General features: G+C 37.5%; 2 protein-coding genes across 4 annotated transcripts in view; one reads left to right on the top strand and one right to left on the bottom strand.

Annotated features, from left to right (window-relative positions):
* Window positions 1-18,255, bottom strand: part of CXADR (CXADR Ig-like cell adhesion molecule) — a 226,915-nt gene that overhangs the window by 124,279 nt on the left and 84,381 nt on the right. The window lies entirely within an intron of this gene.
* Window positions 5,788-18,255, top strand: part of BTG3 (BTG anti-proliferation factor 3) — a 37,951-nt gene continuing 25,483 nt past the window's right edge. The window contains exon 1 of the mRNA XM_072806605.1: window positions 5,788-5,903. The gene's annotated coding sequence lies outside the window, so the exon portion shown is untranslated. The remainder of the gene's footprint in view (window positions 5,904-18,255) is intronic.

Below are 18,255 nucleotides of genomic sequence, written 5' to 3'. Positions count from 1 at the left end.
ATATTCATCCTTCTCGTTACTTAAAAAACCCTCAATTCCATAGTTATAAAAAACTTTGTGCCAGAAATGGGGATGAAGACCAAAATATATATTTCTTATTAAAAATCGCAGTATCAACAATATAGGCAAAGGAGATGGCCAAAAATTCACAAAAGGGAAATACAGAGCTAAACATTTGAAAAGATGTTCATCCTCACTTAAAGTAGGAGAATTGCAAACTAAAACTTCAATGAAATATTTTTCAACTATCAAACTGGCAAAGGAAAAAAAAATTAAACATTGTGTTGGCAAGGATAATGACACTGACTCTGACACATCACTGATGGCTGTGTAAATCAGCACACAGCCTATGGAGAACAATTTTGTCAACAGCTACTACAACTTTAAAAAAGCAAATGACTTTTTTTTTTTTTTTAAGATTTTATTTATTTATTTGACACAGACAGAGAGCACAAGCAAGGGAGCAGCAGGGGGAGATACAAGCTTCCCACTGACTAGGGAGTGCAAAATGCAGGGTCTAATCCCACCACCCTGGGAGCATGCCCTGAGCCAAAGGCAGACACTTAACTGACTGAGCCACCCAGGAGCCCTGCAAATAACTTCTGACCCAGCAACCTCACTTCTAGGAATTGATGCCACAAATAACTTGCAAATATAAAAGATGACCTAAGTAAAATGTTATATATAGCAGCCTCATTTGCAATAGCAGAAGACTTTTCTTTTTTTTTTTTTTTTAAGACTTTTCTTTAAGAAGTAAAATTTGTATGTACTAATAGGAAAAATTATTCAAAATATTTTGTTAAGAAAAAAATGGTTTTCAGAACGGTGTCTATAATAGCTTACCACTTGTGTATTTCTAGGAAACAATTTATATATAAATATGCATACATATACATAAATGCATATGATTCTATTTTCATAAAATATTTCTGGAAGGATATCCAAAACTTGGTGATGAAAGTTCCTTCCAGACAGAGGTAGTGGGGGACTGGAAGACATGAGGGGAAGGCAATTTCCATTACATATTCTTTTTGATGAGGAACCACTTGTCATTGTCCTCAGTTATTGTGGAAGTGACTGTGGCGGGTGTTAGAATGGGGTATCATACAACTCAAAGAAAGAGGGCTTGTTGGACATGGAGAGTCAAAGTTTGGAAGAAACAATAAAAGTCTAAATGAATACCACTTCCTGGCCCAGAGATACAAATGAAGAAAAAATGGCTAGCATCTCTAAAGAAAGCTGCCTGAGAAGTGATAATGTCAAGGAAAAGCCAAGTTTACATTAGAACAAGAATACAGAGAGTTCCAAAGAGACTGAGGACATTGTAGAGAATAGAGTATTTCCAGAAAGCAGTAGAAAGGGTTGTGAGAGAGGTCAGCAGTGGGAAGCAATGAGAAGATGACTCAGAGAGGAAATTTTGCACAGAGCGGGGTAGAGAAGAAAATGAGAAAGAAATGCGTGGGGCAGCCTGGATGGCTCAGCGGTTTAGCGCCGCCTTCCGTCCAGGGCGTGATCCTGGAGACCTGGGATCGAGTCCCCTGTCGGGCTCCCTGCATGGAGCCTGCTTCTCCCTCTGCCTGTGTTTCTGTCTCTCTCTCTCTGTCTCTATGAATAAATAAAAATCTTTAAAAAGAAAGAAAGAAATGCGTGAAGAGCTCGCATTCTAGACTTAAGGGTGATGTCTATGAAAAGCACGAGAGCAATTAATAGCTAACAAAGTTCTGTGGTTTTATCAGTGTCAGCTGAGCTCAGGCACTGGGTGACCCAATGATGTTAGCTTGGTCTCTAAGGCTAGAACCCATATCAACTGTTTGACTCTGCACAGTGGCCTTAACAGAAATTCAGTAAAAGAATTCTTTCTCTGCCATCACAAAATTCAACACTAGGCAGTATGGAAGTGGAATGCCTTCTCCACCCTCAAGGAATGCCTTCTCCAAACCTCATCATCAACTTGAAATTCTACTTTCTGATCTATTTTTCCCACATGCTCACTCACTCACTATAACTGAATTGCTTTTGCCTTCACTGAGACCTCTCATTAAGTAGAACAGAGAAGAAACGTTAGAAATCATTTACCCTAGTGATGCTCATGAGAAATCACCTGGCATTGCAATAACATGGATGGACATTGAAGGCATAATGTAAAATGAATAAGTCAGACAGAGAAAGAAATATTGTATGATTTCACTTGTATATAGAACCTAAAAACAAACATACAAAACAAAACAAAAAGCCAAAGTTTCTATATTCTCTTTATAGAAACAGAATAGATTGGTGGTTGACAGGGGTGGGAAGTGGAGAGATTGAGTGAATGTGGTCAAAGGGTACTCAAAGGGTACAAACTTCCAGTTATAAGATGACCGGGGAATTTAATGTACAGCATGTTGACAATATTATGTGGTGAATACTTAAAAGTGGTTAAGAGAGTAAATCCTAAAAGTTCTCACCACCAGAAAAGGTAAGGGAGATGATAAATGTGTTAACAAACCCTACTGCATTTACCATTTCACAACATATACACGTAACAAATCATCACGCTGTATACCTTAAATTAATGCAATGTTATATGCCAATTAAATCTCAAAAAAAAAAAAAAGTTGGAGTAAAAATCACCCGACATGCTCTAAAACAAAACAAAACAAAACAAAACAGATATCTAGGTTTTACTTCCCAATCTGATTTAATTGTTCTAAGATAGGGACTAAGCATAATATTTTTTTAAACCTCACCAGGTAATTCTATGTATAGCTAAGTGTGAGAGCGGATTTACTTCAACGTTTTTGTTATAAAGATGAAGGAACTAAGGCAGATGACCCAAGGTCAACCCTCTAGAAAGTGGAGGAAGGGTTGGAACTTTGGTCTCCTTGTTCTCAGTCTAGTATTTATACCTCAATTCATATTGCTTTGACCCGTGATTCTGTCCTTTCTCCTAGCTTCACTTGTCTCTTTAGCCAACCTTAAGGCAATAATAAAAAATACCAAAATGTGGGATGCCTGGGTGGCCCAGTCAGTTAAGCGTTTGCCTTTGACTCAGGTCATGATCCCAGGGTCCTGGGATAAAACCAAGAGTCAGGCTCCCTGCTGGGCTAGGAGTCTGCTACTCTCTCTCCCTCTGCCCCTTCTCTCAGCTGTGCGATGGCATGTTGCTCTCTCTCTAATAAATAATTAAAATCTTAAAAAAAAAAAATGTAACCAGCATGACCTTCACCAGGATCCACAGATCCAGCTCCCAACAACTGTATAAGCCCAAACGTGGACTTCTAGGCCATTGTAGGCGGCTTTGCATTGCTTGAAGTCACTTAATGGTGCCACTTGGCATCATCATATATTCTTGCTCTCACCCCAGTGAATCCTCATTCTACTTAGCCATCCTTATTTCACCTTTCTTTGTTCCTTGTCTTGTTGCCCAGAGAGCTGCTCCAAATCTTTTCTATGTTCCTTCAGTCATCTGCCTTAGCTATGTGCACTCAGCAAACTAAACCATCTGATATTAATGCCATCTTTTCCCTAGCATCTCCTCTGCCTGAAATCATCTCTGTATTTAAACTTTAACTATCCTCTTATTAGGTCTAACTTTTGTCTGTAATTAGATTTAATCCCTCTTGTTTTTCTCAAGTACCTGTTCCACCTGTCCCCCCCAACTCTCCTTTCTCCAGTCATCTCTTCTCTACTGCTTCTTTTCTCTCAGCTTAAACAAATTTAGCAGTTTTTCCCATCCTTAAGGCAATCTTCCTTTACAATAACTGCCCTATTAAGTTACTAATCACCATCCCTCTTTCTTTCTTAATAACATACTATTATCCAGGAAGGCAAGTTTAAGAGTTTTATATTGTAAAGCTCTTAGAAGAATACCTGGCTCATAACTCATAGTAAGTGATCTATCTCTCTATCTACCTACCTATCATCTATGTTATCTATCTAAGATGTTTGTTATCTATCATCTATTTGTTATCTATCATTCCATCTATCTACCTATTTTTCATCTATCTATCTATCTATCTATCTATCTATCTATCTATCTATTTATCTATCTATTATCATCATCATCATCTATCTTCCCGGCACTCTCCAACAAAGCTGTATTTTTCACTCAAGGACCTGCTCAAATGGCCTCACCTCCATGAAGCCCTTTCTCGATCAGCTATGACAGGCCAAATTAATGCATACTTTCTCTCTTTTACCAAATCACTTAGAGCATGGTGAATCAGAGCATTGTGTCCAAGTGCCTGGGTGCCAGCCCTGTTTTGTGATTACTCCCTACAGGCTGACAAAGTTTAGGACAAGTCCCTCAAAATATGCCACTTTGGCATAAAGATTGAGTTAAAAGTAATCAAGATCCAGCAGGATCAGGAAAAGCTCTTTACCTCCTCTATAACTGCTTAAAAAGAATTTAGGTGGAGGACTTGCTTCAGAAAGAGCTATCACCATAGATAACTATACTATGATATGAAGTACATTTGGTAGACAGGGAGGAAACTAGCAAGGTCTTTTTGATCAAAGTCCTTTCTTTTCCCATTACTTGGGACTTTGGTAAATATTTGTTTGGTAAATGTCTCATTTGTTTACCAAACATTCTGTTTTTCATTCTTCTGAGGATTGCATTCCTTCCTTTTGAAGTCCCAGGCCCCTAACCCCTTGTCCCTAGTTCAAGATGCCTTGCTGATGTCTTTGCAAGTTCCATGTCTATGTGGATTCCCTGTACACATACACTATTAAATTTGATTTTCTCCTGCTACTTTGTCTCATGTCAATTTGATTCTTAGTCCAGCTAGAAGGACCTTGAAAGAGACAGGACATTCTTGTTCCCCAACAAGGCCTTTGGCTTCAGTTACTATCAGTAAAATGGCAATGAGAATAGCATCGAGCTCATTGGATTACGATGAAATGTCACACACAGTAGTAAACATAGTATCCAGCGGTAACCAAACATATGAAGTTTCTACAGCTATGAAGCTTCATTTAGGAGGGGGAATAAGTAATAAATGAGTAATAATAAATGCTGATATACAACATCTTAGTTGATCACCCATTTAAAGGCCTTCTAAGAAGGTGAAAAATGATCAGTGATCCATTCAATGCACTGGAGGAAGAGAGCTCCTGGTGAAACAAACAGCATGTACAAAGAACTAGAAGAATAAAAGAAGCTGAAAAGTTTGCACAACTGACATGTCCTATAAAAGAACAGCCAATGAAGGAGAGAAGAAAATTGGATAAAGAAACCAGGTTCATAAACCATGGTAACAGATTTTACTGTTTTAAGTTATAATGAGAACTGAAATTTTTTAAAAGATATTATTTATTTATTCATATTATTCATGAGAGACACAGAGAAAGAGGCAGAGACATAGGCAGAGGGAGAAGCTGGCTCCCAAGGGGAGCCCAATGCAGGACTTGATCCCAGGACCCCCAGGATCACGACCTGAGCCAAAGGTAGACACTCAACCACTGAACCACCCAGGCGTCCGGAATTGAAACATTTTAAGAGGACAAACAACATGTTCCAGCATTTGTTTTTAAAAAGAATGTCCAAAAAAGAAAGAAGGGTAGAAAAAAAGGAAGGAAGGAAAAACAATGCTTTGGTTGATGTTTGTGGAAATGAAATATTCATGTTCAGACATTAGCATAGCGACAGGTAAGCACTTACTGGCAGATTATTTCAAAGGCAGCACCAATATATCCCATCCCATGTGTTCTTCTTACAATATAAAGATGCTCTGAATTGAAGTAGGCCTATGCCAACAGCAGTAGTGAAACCATATGACTTCCAGGCTATGTCATAAAAGACAATAGAACTCTGCCTTTATCATTAGAACTCAACCGCCATGCTGTGAGGAAGCCAAGCAGCTGCATACATAGAAGAGCCACATGAAGGTGTTCCAGTAACTGCCCAGTGATGATACCAGGTAACAGCCATAATCCTCCAGATGTGTGACTGACTGAGTAAGCCTTCATATGATTCTACTTTCAGCCTTGAGCCACTCCAACTGATGCAGGGTAGACAAAAGAGAATCTATTCCTGTGGGGCCCTGCCAAAATACAGATCTGTGAGCAAATTAAATGTCGTCATTACTAGATTTTGGGGTGGTTGGTTGCATAGCGTTGGATAAATGGCATAGTGGGTGTTAGTATTAATATTATCTCTGCTAATTGCCTGTCCAATAGCCTCTTCTTACTTCTTAAAAGTAGAACGTCAATTTTCTTTAGAGCAGAAAAATAACCAGTTATAAAAACCTATTTCCCGAGATGTCTTTCAGCTAGTGCTGACATATGATTTGCCTCTGGCTAATGGAATATAAGTGGACATTTACTATTTAAGGCTTCCAGGAAAGCTATTGTATTCCTAACAAAAAAAGGGACCAATTCAGTTAGTAGGTATCTTATGCCTCCACCTTTCCAATCTTATTGCCCAGATTTTAAATATAATATCTAGAGTCATTTTGATTTAATTCCTTGCCCCCTGAAGTCAGATCACCTGAGTTTGAGTCTGTGTGATATCTCTGAACCTCATCTTTCTCATTTAGAAAATTGGAATAACAGTCCCTGCATTATAGGATTGTTTAGAGGAGAAATAAATGAGGAAATTTAAGGAGATATGTGTATATATATATATATATATATATATATATATATATATATAGTACTGGATAAATATTAGCACAATGGACTGTTATTGACTCTGGTAGTCAAAATCTATTCCCTCTAAATTGGTAAGCATATCTTTATTTCCCTTCAGAGCAGGACCTCTGCCACTCTCAGGCTGTGTGGTTTTTGGTTCAGGCACCACCCCAATGCCAAGTGGTACACTGGACACAGCTTGAGCTGTTTGACTTCCTAAGCCAGGCTATTTTATTTAAGGATAGAGAAGTGACCCAATCAAGGGCAAAAATGCAGCAAGACTTTTGCTGAGACTTTCAAGACAGAGGCAGACACTCTCTTCTGGTGGCCTTAAGGCTGAGGAGATGTAAGGTCTGGAACTGCTATAGCTGTTTTAGCCATCACAAGAAAAAAGGCTGTCTAAGAATAGGGCCAGAAAGAAAGAAAAGAACACAGATGCTGAGAAAGAGAAATGACCTGTGATAGCATCACAGGTCAGTGTGTGTGACTTTCAGAATCACAATCAAATAACTCCCCCCTTTTTACTTTGGCCAAAGTGGGTTTTTTCCTGCACAAAGGAAGGAAAGAGTTCTAATTGACTCAGCTATTATTATTATGGATGAAAATTTTATTGAAAAGATAATATACATCAAGATTAAGAAACACAACTCAGATGCAATATTTTAATTACTCAAAATTATGCGAAGCTGACAATTACTTTTTCAGTTTGCATTATTACCTCAGAAAAATAAGAATAGAAAGGAATATCCTCAACCTGATAAAAGACATATTTGAAAATCCTATAGTTAGTATTATATTAATGGTTTAAAAAAATAAACACATCAGTACTAAAATGGGAAATAAGGTAAGGATGTCCACTCCCACCATGTCTATTCAATATTGTACTGGAGGTTCTAATACCATAAGAAGATGAAGAAAAAAATAAAAGCAAACAGATTGGAAAGGAAAACACAAATCTTTGTTTATCACAAATGATGTGATCATCTATGTAAAAATTCTAAAGAAACTGCAAATAAGGGGATCCCTGGGTGGTTCAGTGGTTTAGCACCTGCCTCCAGCCCACAGCATAATCCTGGAATCCTGGGATCAAGTCCCATGTCGGGCTCCCTGCATGGAGCCTGCTACTCCCTCTGCCTGTGTCTCTGCCTCTCTCTCTCTGTGTCTCTCATGAACAAATAAATAAAATCTTAAAAAAAAAAAAAAAAAAAGAAAGAAAGAAACTGCAAATAAGCTATAAGAACTAAAACTAAGTTTAGTAGGATGGCAAAGTCAATACACAAAAACCAATTATATTTCTATAAATTTGTATGAGCAATTGGAAGTTGAAATTAAAATTTACCAGTTACAATAGCAACAAATTATGAAATGCCTAAGAATGAATTTGGTAAAAGATTTTAAGACTTATTTACTAAAAACTATAAACACTGTTGAGAAAAATTAAAGAAGATCTAAGTAAATGGAGAGATATACTATGTTCATAGATTAGAAGACTCAATATTGTTAAGAAATCATTTTTCTCCAAAATGATCTATAGATTCAGGACCTCTGAGTCAAAATCCCAACAGACTTTGTCGAAGTCTTAAAAAGACTTATATGGAAATGCAAAAGATTCAGAATAGCCAAAACAACTTTGGGAAAAAAGAACATAGGGAACATTTTGAGCTTTTTCTAGGAAGTTGTTTCTAGGAGCATAGTTCTGAATAAAAGGCTGGAAATATCTATAAGAAAAAACAATCTTTTGCAGCTCAAAATCCTTTTATGTTTGAAATATTTTAAAAGCATATTAGTAGTTGTCATCAGCTTAAGAAATGCCTGAATGACTCTATCCTTCAGACACCAGTCAAGAGTGAAATGGGATGGGGAGAGGGTGTGGCATGGGATTACCTGCTAGTGAAATATAGGATGCACTGGAAGAAAAAAGTCTAATTTACTAAATCAATTAAAAATAGTCATAAAATTACTAATAAAAAGAAAGATATTCTACAAATATTTGATGCTTATAATTATGCCTTAACAGGGCAAAACAAAGAACAGTAACATCAATTTTTAAAAACTTGAAAACATGTACTAACCTAGGAATCTGTGACCTAAAATTTTAGTACTGGGCTTGTCACTAACCAGCCTTTGGGCAGGTTAGTTTACTTCTCTTGATCTTAATCTTGACATTTTCAAAAGGAGGGTTTTGAGGGACATAATTTCTAAGCACTTCTCCCAGATTTATACTAAAAATCTTATTTAGGCCTTTCTGTATGTGTTTCAGCACTACTATACCTTGAGATAACTTCCATTCAGTTCTTCTCTACAGAATCCAATGCCTTGTAATTTCCATATCTTTATTAGAGACCATTATGATGGGATTGTGGTTGTTTTGAAGGAATCAAGGGCTATAAAATGGTTTTCTCTTTCAGCCAGGACCAGTAAAGAAGGCATTTAGCATGTCTGTAACCAATGATTATGGATACTTCTATTTTTAATTCTTTCTGCAGTCCTCTAAAATGTAGTCTTTGATACATCACATGCGTGAAATATGACCATTATTTTTTCTCTACTGATTTCCAAAGCAAGCTAGACTATTGGAGGGTAGATAAGTAAACTAAGAGGTTCAATGTTCTAAATGGAAATAACTAGTTCAAGTTCACCACCTTATCTTTCTCTAGCTACATCTGAAAAGCCCCCTTCGATATTTTTATAAGTCTGATTCCTGACTTACTAGAAAAGCTATTGTGCTATAAGGATTGTAATCCAAAGAAAGCTGGTTTAGGCTCTTTTTAGTGCATAAAGACAGAATTCAAGAATATAAGGAAACATAAATGAAATTTTGCAGTCTTAAAAAGTATTTTGTCTTTTAGCTGTGGCTAGAATGAGGTACCGCTACCTTATTCTGTCCCAGGCAGGTCCCAATTAGCAGATCCTCCCACATAAGCCACCACTATTATGTAGAGTTACAGATGAAATCTCTTTTCTAAAGATCATACTCCTGGGTTCATGATCTTTTGAGATTTTTTTTTCTTCTTTTGTTCACCTTTATTCTACAACTTACCATCAGTCCAAAAGACCTGCTTATTTTTTACTAGTGTATGGGAGGCCATTCTGAGATATAAGCTTCATATGATTAAAGAACATTCCCGGTGTAGAAACCTTAGCATAGGTTTAAAGAACGACTTAAACTTTGGGACCATCTTGACCATAGCTCTAGCCAAAATCTAAGTTCCCTCCTTTAACCCTTTCATACTATTGACACAAGCTTTGACTCAAATCTATTCTGTTCAGCTTTAATTATAAGTTATACCATTAATGACCACCTGCGTTGCCAATCAGGCTTGTGTCTCCTAAATGTTGCCCTTTGGAAACTTCTATCACTTTGTCGTAATTTTCTCTAAACTGAGCTCCCATAACGATATGCAACTCTGTTATTCTGCTTGCTTTATCTGTTCTTTTTACTGTTCTTCCCACCCTTGATCTTTCCTAAGGCTGTAAACTCACGTTGTATTCTCCTAAGTCTCCCTCTGAACCCCTAAGCTTTTTTTTTTTTTTTTTTTGAATGCTTAAACTTTGTATCTCACAGACTTTTTGAACTCAGGCTCCAATTTTTAACCTATAGATTGTAAAACCCTTCATTCTTGAAAAAAATGTGTGAATTTTGTTCACTTCAGTTGGTTCACTCTGAATCTTTCACTATGTGGTACTGAAACTAGAAATAAACAAGTTATTTATCCCTAAATTCTCAATCATGCTTGCTTCCTATTGAAAATTCCCAAATTCAGACATTTTTTAAATAGTGAGAAATAAAGCTCATCTTCCTTTCATTGTTCCTATAATCAAGTGGTGTCTAGTCTACTGCAGTTGGGGGTGGTTAGGCAACACAAACATGCCTTTGGCTTACAGTCTGTCTGAGATGGAAGTAACGCGGAGAAACATATAAAATGAAATCTATACAAAAATATATAAAATGAAAAGGATATCAGCAGTGAATTTTTTCCATAGAAATTATAGAAATTATTTCATTAAAAAAGAATCCAAGTTGACATCTGTAGGCGCTATCTCACACTTGAGTAAAAACAAAGTCAGCTGTTGCCTGACTGCAACAGTACTTTTATTTGACACTTTCAAATGCTTGGCTTAAAATGAAGCAGTGTGCTGGCCAACAAAAAGCAAAAGAGCATGAAAAGCAGTGGGGAGATGAAATTGGGTAAAAGCAAGACATTTTCAGTTCAACTGTTTTATTTTATAGTCTAAGACTATAAAAGCAACAAACTAAAACTTTACTATTTACCACTGAATTCTACATAATTCTACATTAAGTGTCATAATCTATCCTTTCCTCAAGAAAAAATTGCCAGTTCTATATTTAAGCTAAAGAACCTACAATACCAATGTAATAAAAATCTATTTTAAGGATTTAATACATTTCACTATTCAGATTTCCATCATCCTCTTAATGAAATACTGTTTTTCTACAATACCTTAAAGTCTACACTTGATGTCTCCATTTTCTCAAATCTGGTTCACTCCCTTTGGCCGGTGTGAGGGACCGAGGAGAAGTCTGCTTCTCTACATCAACTTTTTCTCTATCCATTTCTGCTTCCTTTGTCTTCTTGATCTATGCCATCCATTTCAATTTCTACACTTGTATTCTCTTTCCCACAACCTACTACCCTCCTAGAAAGCAACATATTTTGGGGTTGCTTTGATTTCTTCTTAGATTCTAGCTCTTAATCTCCTGGCTATATCTAACCATCAAATCACATTTATTTCCCACCCAGGGTGATTTGGAGATATCGTGGGTTATTCTCACATTGCTCAGAGAGTCTGATATCCATAAGTAAAACAAGCCACCCAGGTGTTTTTCTAAACAAAAGGTATTTTTCCTGTAACTTCATTGACTTCTCTCTCCACAGGCAGAATATATCATTCTCCCCTTTGTGCTTGCACAGCACTTTAAAAATATCTATATTGCAATATTAAAGCTATGATTATTTTACTTGTCTGTCTTCCCAAGTAAATCTAAGACCCTTGAGAACAACAACTGTGATGGCTAAGTTTGTGTCAACTTAGCTGGGCCACATGCTGAGCAAATATATGGTCAAATATTATTCTGAGTTTCTGCAAGGGTGTTTCCAAATGAGATTAATATTTAAATCAGTAGACTTAGTAAAGCAGACTGCCTTCCATCATGTGGGTGGGCTTCATCTAACCAGTTGAAGGCCTGAATAGAACAAAAAAGCTGATCCTTCCCCAAGTACAAGAGAATTCCTCCTGCCTGACTGCCTTCAAACTGGGACACTCTTTCTCCTGCCTCAGACTTGAATTAACATGAGCTCTCCTAAGTTTTGAGCTTGCTAACCATTGGATTGGAAATTAACTATCCTGTGTCTCCAGCTTATTGATTCATCCCACAGATCTTGGGACTTCTTAGCCTCCATAATAACATGAGCCAATTCCTTATAAAAAAATCTTTTAATATGCACACATGCTATTGGTTTTGTTATTTTGAAGAACCCTGATACAGAAACCTTATCTTATGTATTTCTAATAGCCCAGAACTTGGCACAGTGCCTAACAACAAATAGATGCTTCTCTTAATGGTTTGTTGAATTAACTGATATTTTAATAGTGTTTTATGGTCTCCTAAATGTAAGACTTATATTTGATTAGTTAGTTGTTGGTTTTGAAAATAGCAAATGTTGAGCCCCACAATGGTATGAGAAAGAGTGAATTCCTTGTTTTTTAAAAATTGCAGCTAAAATGTTAGTCAACTAAAAGAAGAAGGAAACTGGGGCATCTGGGTAGCACAGTTGGCTGAGTGTCCAACTCTTGGTTTCGGCTCACATGGTGATCTCAGGGTCATGAGACCCTGGTTGAGCTCCATGCTTAGAGTGGAGTCTGCTTAAGATTCTCTTTCCCTCTCCCCATACCCTTCCCCACAACTCTCTCTTTAAAATAAATCTTTTAAAAAATAATTTAAAAAAAATAAGAGAAGGAAACTACTAGACTAAATTTAAACTACTTACCATGTTTTATTGATCCATTCTTTCAATTTGGTCACACATCCATTCTCTTATCAGTTTGGGTCTGAATTTTCTCCTTATGGACCATGAAGCTAACTCCTTCCATTTCTCCCTGGTTCTGGCATTTCATCCCTCTTATCTTTCCCAGCAGCAACTATAGGTTAATTTTCTAATATACTGCTTTTGTCTTATCCCCAAATTTTCAGCAGCAGTCCTGTACTATCTGTATTCTTCACCCTAGTATTCAAAATTGCTCACAATCTGATCACAACCTACCTTTTCATCAGACTCTCAAGCAAATCCTCCACCCTTCCTGTTAGGTTGGTTAATGTATACCTCTTTTACATACATTCAACTAAATTTAGCCCAGTTCTTTTTTTTTCAGTCCAGTTCTTAAAATACCTTCCCCCTTACTCTTAGCAAGCCCAAATTCTCTTAAGAAATAGTGGAGAAATCACCAAGTCTGGATTTAGGAAACCTTGTGTCTAGTTTTTTCCAATAGCACTATGTTGTATGACGGGGGCAACTGAGTCAAATCACTTCTCTAGAACTCAATTTCCTTATCTATATGATAATGAGAAAAGACAAGAGGATAGTAAGGTGTTTTTTTTTTTTAGATTTTATTTATTTATTCATGAGAGACACAGAGAGAGAGAGAGAGAGAGAGGCAGAGACACAGGCAGAGGGAGAAGCAGGCTCCATGCAGCGAGTCTGACATGGGACTTGATCCCGGGTCTCTACGATCAGGCCCTGGGCTGAAGGCGGCGCTAAACCGCTGAGCCACCCTGGCTGCCCAGTAAGTTCTTTTTCAATTAAAAAAATGTTATATTTTCTTCATCTACCAGCACAGCTCTGTCAATAATTCAATCGTTCTTGAGTATTTCTTATGACCAATGCACACCTGCTCTATGAAACCTGAATACCCCTCACCACACCCCTAACAGCTGGACTTGTTGACTCAAGTGCATTTATTTTCTATGCCATTCATTTGCCACATATTATTTTTAGGCCTTATCATCTTAAATATAGTATTGTCTCCCTAGGAGCAGCGGCTTATGCTTCTTCTACATATACATGACAGATAAATTCTCAAACTTTTAAAAGTATACTTGAGAAACTTATTAACAATGTTGATTCTCAAGCCTCTCATCCATCTCCTTCCGATTCTGATTCTATAATTGGTAATCTACATTGTAAAAAGTACCCCTTCCCTGTCCCATAATTCTGAGAAAAAACTGCTCCACTGCATATAATACGTTTTCTTGCTTGCAGTTGGCATGGGTTGAAAAACTTTATTTTTTAAAAATCTGTTTTGGGGATCCCCGGGTGGCTCAGTGATTTGGCACCTGCCTTCGGGCCCAGGGCATGACCCTGGGGTCCCTGGATCGAGTCCCATGTCAGGCTCCCTGCATGGAGTCTGCTTCTCCCTCAGCCTGAGAGAGCCTCTCTCTCTCTCTCTCTGTCTTCTCATGAATAAATAAATAAAATCTTTAAAAAAAGAAAAGAAAATGTTTTTAAAAAATCTGTTTTAATTCAGAAAGGTAGGTATGTTTGCATTGAGAAAATTCTTTTTTAAAAGACTTACCTATTTATTTGAGAGAGAAAGAGAGAAAGAGAGCACTAGCAAGACCCCAGCTGAAACCAAGAGTCAGCTGCCCAACCAAATGAGCCACTCAGGTACCCCACATTGAGAAAGTTCTTACATAGAAAATGGCTCAGGAGGGATGGGTAACTCTAAAATATTCTGCCCACATTATTAAAGATATTTCCCAAGAGGAAAGTAAAGAGAAACATGAATAGAGAACTAAAGAAACTGCTTGCATAAGGTGCTGCTTGATGGATCAGCTACAGATAACAAAGACATGGGCTGAAACCCTTAACAATGGTAAAGGGAAGGCTAAATGTCAGAATGAGCTGATACTCTCACAAGGGGCTGTTTAGCTAAGTTCAGAGAAAGTGTTCAGATCTCTGCACAGTGCAGATGGAGATAGAAAGCAAAATCTTCAAAATCTCATTTTGTGTTCATTCTTTCCTCCAAGCAAAGTGATTTTAAACAAGAAAGAACAAAACAAACATCACAGGGAGAGGAGTTAAAGAAAAAGAAGGAATGGAAGGAATGGTAACTTTGAGGGGATTAATATCTCTAATTCCAGAGTCATTTATAGATTTAGGGCTCACTGTCAATAATCTTTGAGGAAATGTTTAAAATAAGAGAAATAACAAGAATTGGCAAATGAGAGATATCCTTATTTTGAAAAATGGAAAAAATGGATCTGAAAACTACAGACTTGAACTCTTTCAAGTTTTAGAACAGATTATTTAAAAGCTTGTCAGCATTTAGAGATGGAAGAAATGAAGACTCTGAGCTAGTTTATATATGCCAACGATAGAAATGCCAAGTCAGTTAAGCATCTGATTCTTGATTTTGGCTCAGGTCATTACCTCAGGTCATGAGATTGAGCCCTACATTGGGCTCCTCGCTCAGCGAGGAGTTTGCTCAAGATTCTCTCTCCCTCTCCCCACTTCCAAAATAAATAAATAAGTCAAAAAAAAAAAAAAAAGAAATGCCAAACTTTTCTTTTACTATAGATTAGGTGATGCTATAGAAGTTGCAATTAATGACTCGAGCAAGGCATTTGATGAACTAATTATATTCTTTTTTTTTAACTAATTATATTCTTATGAATAAGGTTTTTTTTTTAAGATTTTATTTATTTATTCATGAGAGACACAGAGAGAGAGAGAGAGAGAGAGGAAGAGACACAGGCAGAGGGAGAAGCAGGCTCCATGCAGGGAGCCCAACGTGGGACTTGATCCCAGGTCTCCAGGATCACGCCCTGGGCTGAAGGCAGCGCTAAACTGCTGAGCCACCTGGGCTGCCCTGAATAAGCTTTTTTAAAGTTGTTCTATTAGGTCAATTCAGATTTACTTGACTCATTTTTCTCAGACACGATTAATGGAATAAGGGTTCTAGGGATTTTTTGGTGATTTGCATTCATTCAACTAATATTTATTGAACATTTTACCATATGCCAGGAACTGCTGTAGGTAGTGAGAATCCAATGGCGAATAAATCAAAGTCCCTGATGTCAAGGGATTTAGTAGAGGGAGATATAATAAACAAGTAAACTAATATATCCTATATCAGGCAATGGTCAGATAATGGGCGGGGGGGAAGTTTAAAGGAAAAAAAAAAAAGAGTAATAGTAGATAGGTTATTTATTTTAAGGCTGGTCAGAGAGGCTGATAGAATCTGGTGATAACTGAGCAAAAACCTAAAAGAAGTGATGGAATGAGCTGTGTAATTATCCAGGGGAAGAATATTCCACAGAACAGGACAGCAAGCATACAGGCCCTAAGGTGGAAGCATGATTGGTCAAGAGGCCCAATGGTAGGCAGAATAATAGTACCCCAAAGCTTTCCATATCCCAATTCCCAGAACTTTGAAACAGCTATATTTCAGAAAAATGGCTTTGCAGAGGGAATTAAAGTTCCAGACCTTAAAATACAGAGATTATCTTGGATTATCAAAGTGGGATTCACAGAATCTCATGAACCTGAAAGGCAGAGAACTTTGGCTGTAGCAAGAAAGATTTGGCAGAAGAGTAAATCAGAAAAGATTCCAAGTATGAAAAGAATACTATACATTGTTGCTGATTCGGAGACCTTAAGTTCCCCTGAGCAAGGACCAGAAAGAGGTCTCTGGAAGCTAAGGGAAAGCCCTAACAGTCCCGAAGGAAAAACAGACCTCAGTCCTTCAAACACAGCACAAAATTCTGCCAACAACCAGAGAAAATAGTTAAACCAATCCAACTTCTGACCCGCAGAACTGTGAGATAATAATATTGTATTGTTTTAAAGTGCTAAATTTTTGGCAATTTGTGGTCATTTGCTTTGACAGCAATAAAAAACAAATATAGACTACCCTGGATTGAAACGGGCAGGGAAGGGCACCTGGGTGATTCAGTTGGTTGAGCGTCCGACTCTGGATCCCAGCTAAGGTCACCATCTTTGAGGTTGTGAGTTCAGGCCCCATGTTGGGTTCCATGTTGGGCGTGGAGGCTACTTAATAAAAAGAAGAAGAAAAAAAGAAACAGATAGGGGGTATGATAGAAGATGAGACAAGAGAGGTAGAAAGGATGGATTGCAGGAAGAAGGTAAACAAGAGGGTAGCTACTATGGGGCCTTCTAGATCATTATAAGACCTTTTCTTTAACCACAGATGAAATGGGTACCAAAGGGGATTGAGGGCAGGCATTACATAATCAAATCTATATTATAAAATAACTACTCTGAACTATTTTTTTATTTATTAAAAAGATTTATTTATTTATTCATGAGAAACACAGAGAGAGAGAGAGAGGGAGAGACACAGGCAGAGGGAGAAGCAGGCTCCATGCAGGGAGCCTGATGTGGGACTCGATCCCGGGATTCCAGAATCACGCCCTGGGCCAAAGGCAGGCGCTAAACTGCTGAGCCACCCAGGGATCCCCTGAACTACTTTATATAGAGTTCAACTGAATGTATTCTTGCAATAATTCACAAAACAGTATAAACTAGGGAAATCATAAGGGAGACAAGTCAAATTCTGGGTATGTTAGGTTGAAGCATATAAACTTGCTATTTGAGTGGCTCAAAAACAGTTGAAAAAAATCAAAGGATGAGTCAAAAGGATTTGCTCATGGATGGCCTAAGGGATGTTGGGGAAAGAAAGGAGTCATTGTTGACTAAAAATCATTGACTTGAACCAAGGGTACAAGAGTTGTACTGAGATAAACAGTGCAGGAGGGGCAAGTTTAGTGAGGGTTGAGGGGCAAAGGCAAACAAGGATTCATCTTGGGACGTGTTATGTATGAAACGCCGATCAGACATCTAAGTAGAAATGTTCATTAAACTGTTAGTTATACAAGTCTGGAATTCAGAGGACTGTCTGAGCTGGAACTATTAATTAGGGAGTCCTCTAACAACAACGGTGTTCAAAGCCATGAGATCAAGAGTTCAAACACGCAGGAAATGAGTGTAAAGAGAGAAGGGTGGTGCTTCCTGCCTTACTCCTTTTTGGAAGTCTTTCCTAGATAATTTTTTTCCTGACTTTTAATACAAATGTATGAATAATCTCACAATCTGAAATTTTTAAATATTTAGTTATATAACTAATGAATTACCTGCTGAAGGGCCCCAGGCTGCCCCAAAATGTGTCACAATGGTATATTGATTATTCTGAATTAAAGTTATTTAAGATATAGCCAGTGCAAGAACACTCTGACCCTCCTTTGTCTCCTGAAAGCAGGAAATAAATCTCCCAAGTGAAAAGTGTCCTCTCTCTTGGAGGTAAAAAGACATCCTTATCACCAAAGATAGGGAATTCAGGGCAAAGAAGCCTATATAAACAAATCTTGTTACTTTTACTAATTTACTACCCAGCCCAAATTCAGTTTAGAATTCCTCATTAATTGAAGCTCCTGAACATAAATTTACTTTGTCCCGTCAACTCCTCACAGATTTATGATTCTTTGTCTAAAAAATATAAAAGCACATACCTTGGTCATTTCTTTAGGTCTCAATTTTACTACTGGGACTCTGTGCACACATCATAAAATTTTGTTTTCTTCTTGCATTAAACTCTCATGTT

Source organism: Canis lupus, chromosome 30 (assembly GCF_048164855.1).
Source record: "Canis lupus baileyi chromosome 30, mCanLup2.hap1, whole genome shotgun sequence".
NCBI classification, from domain to species: domain Eukaryota; kingdom Metazoa; phylum Chordata; class Mammalia; order Carnivora; family Canidae; genus Canis; species Canis lupus.
Note: the sequence above shows the minus strand (reverse complement) of the source record. Positions and strands in the feature narration are given on the sequence as shown.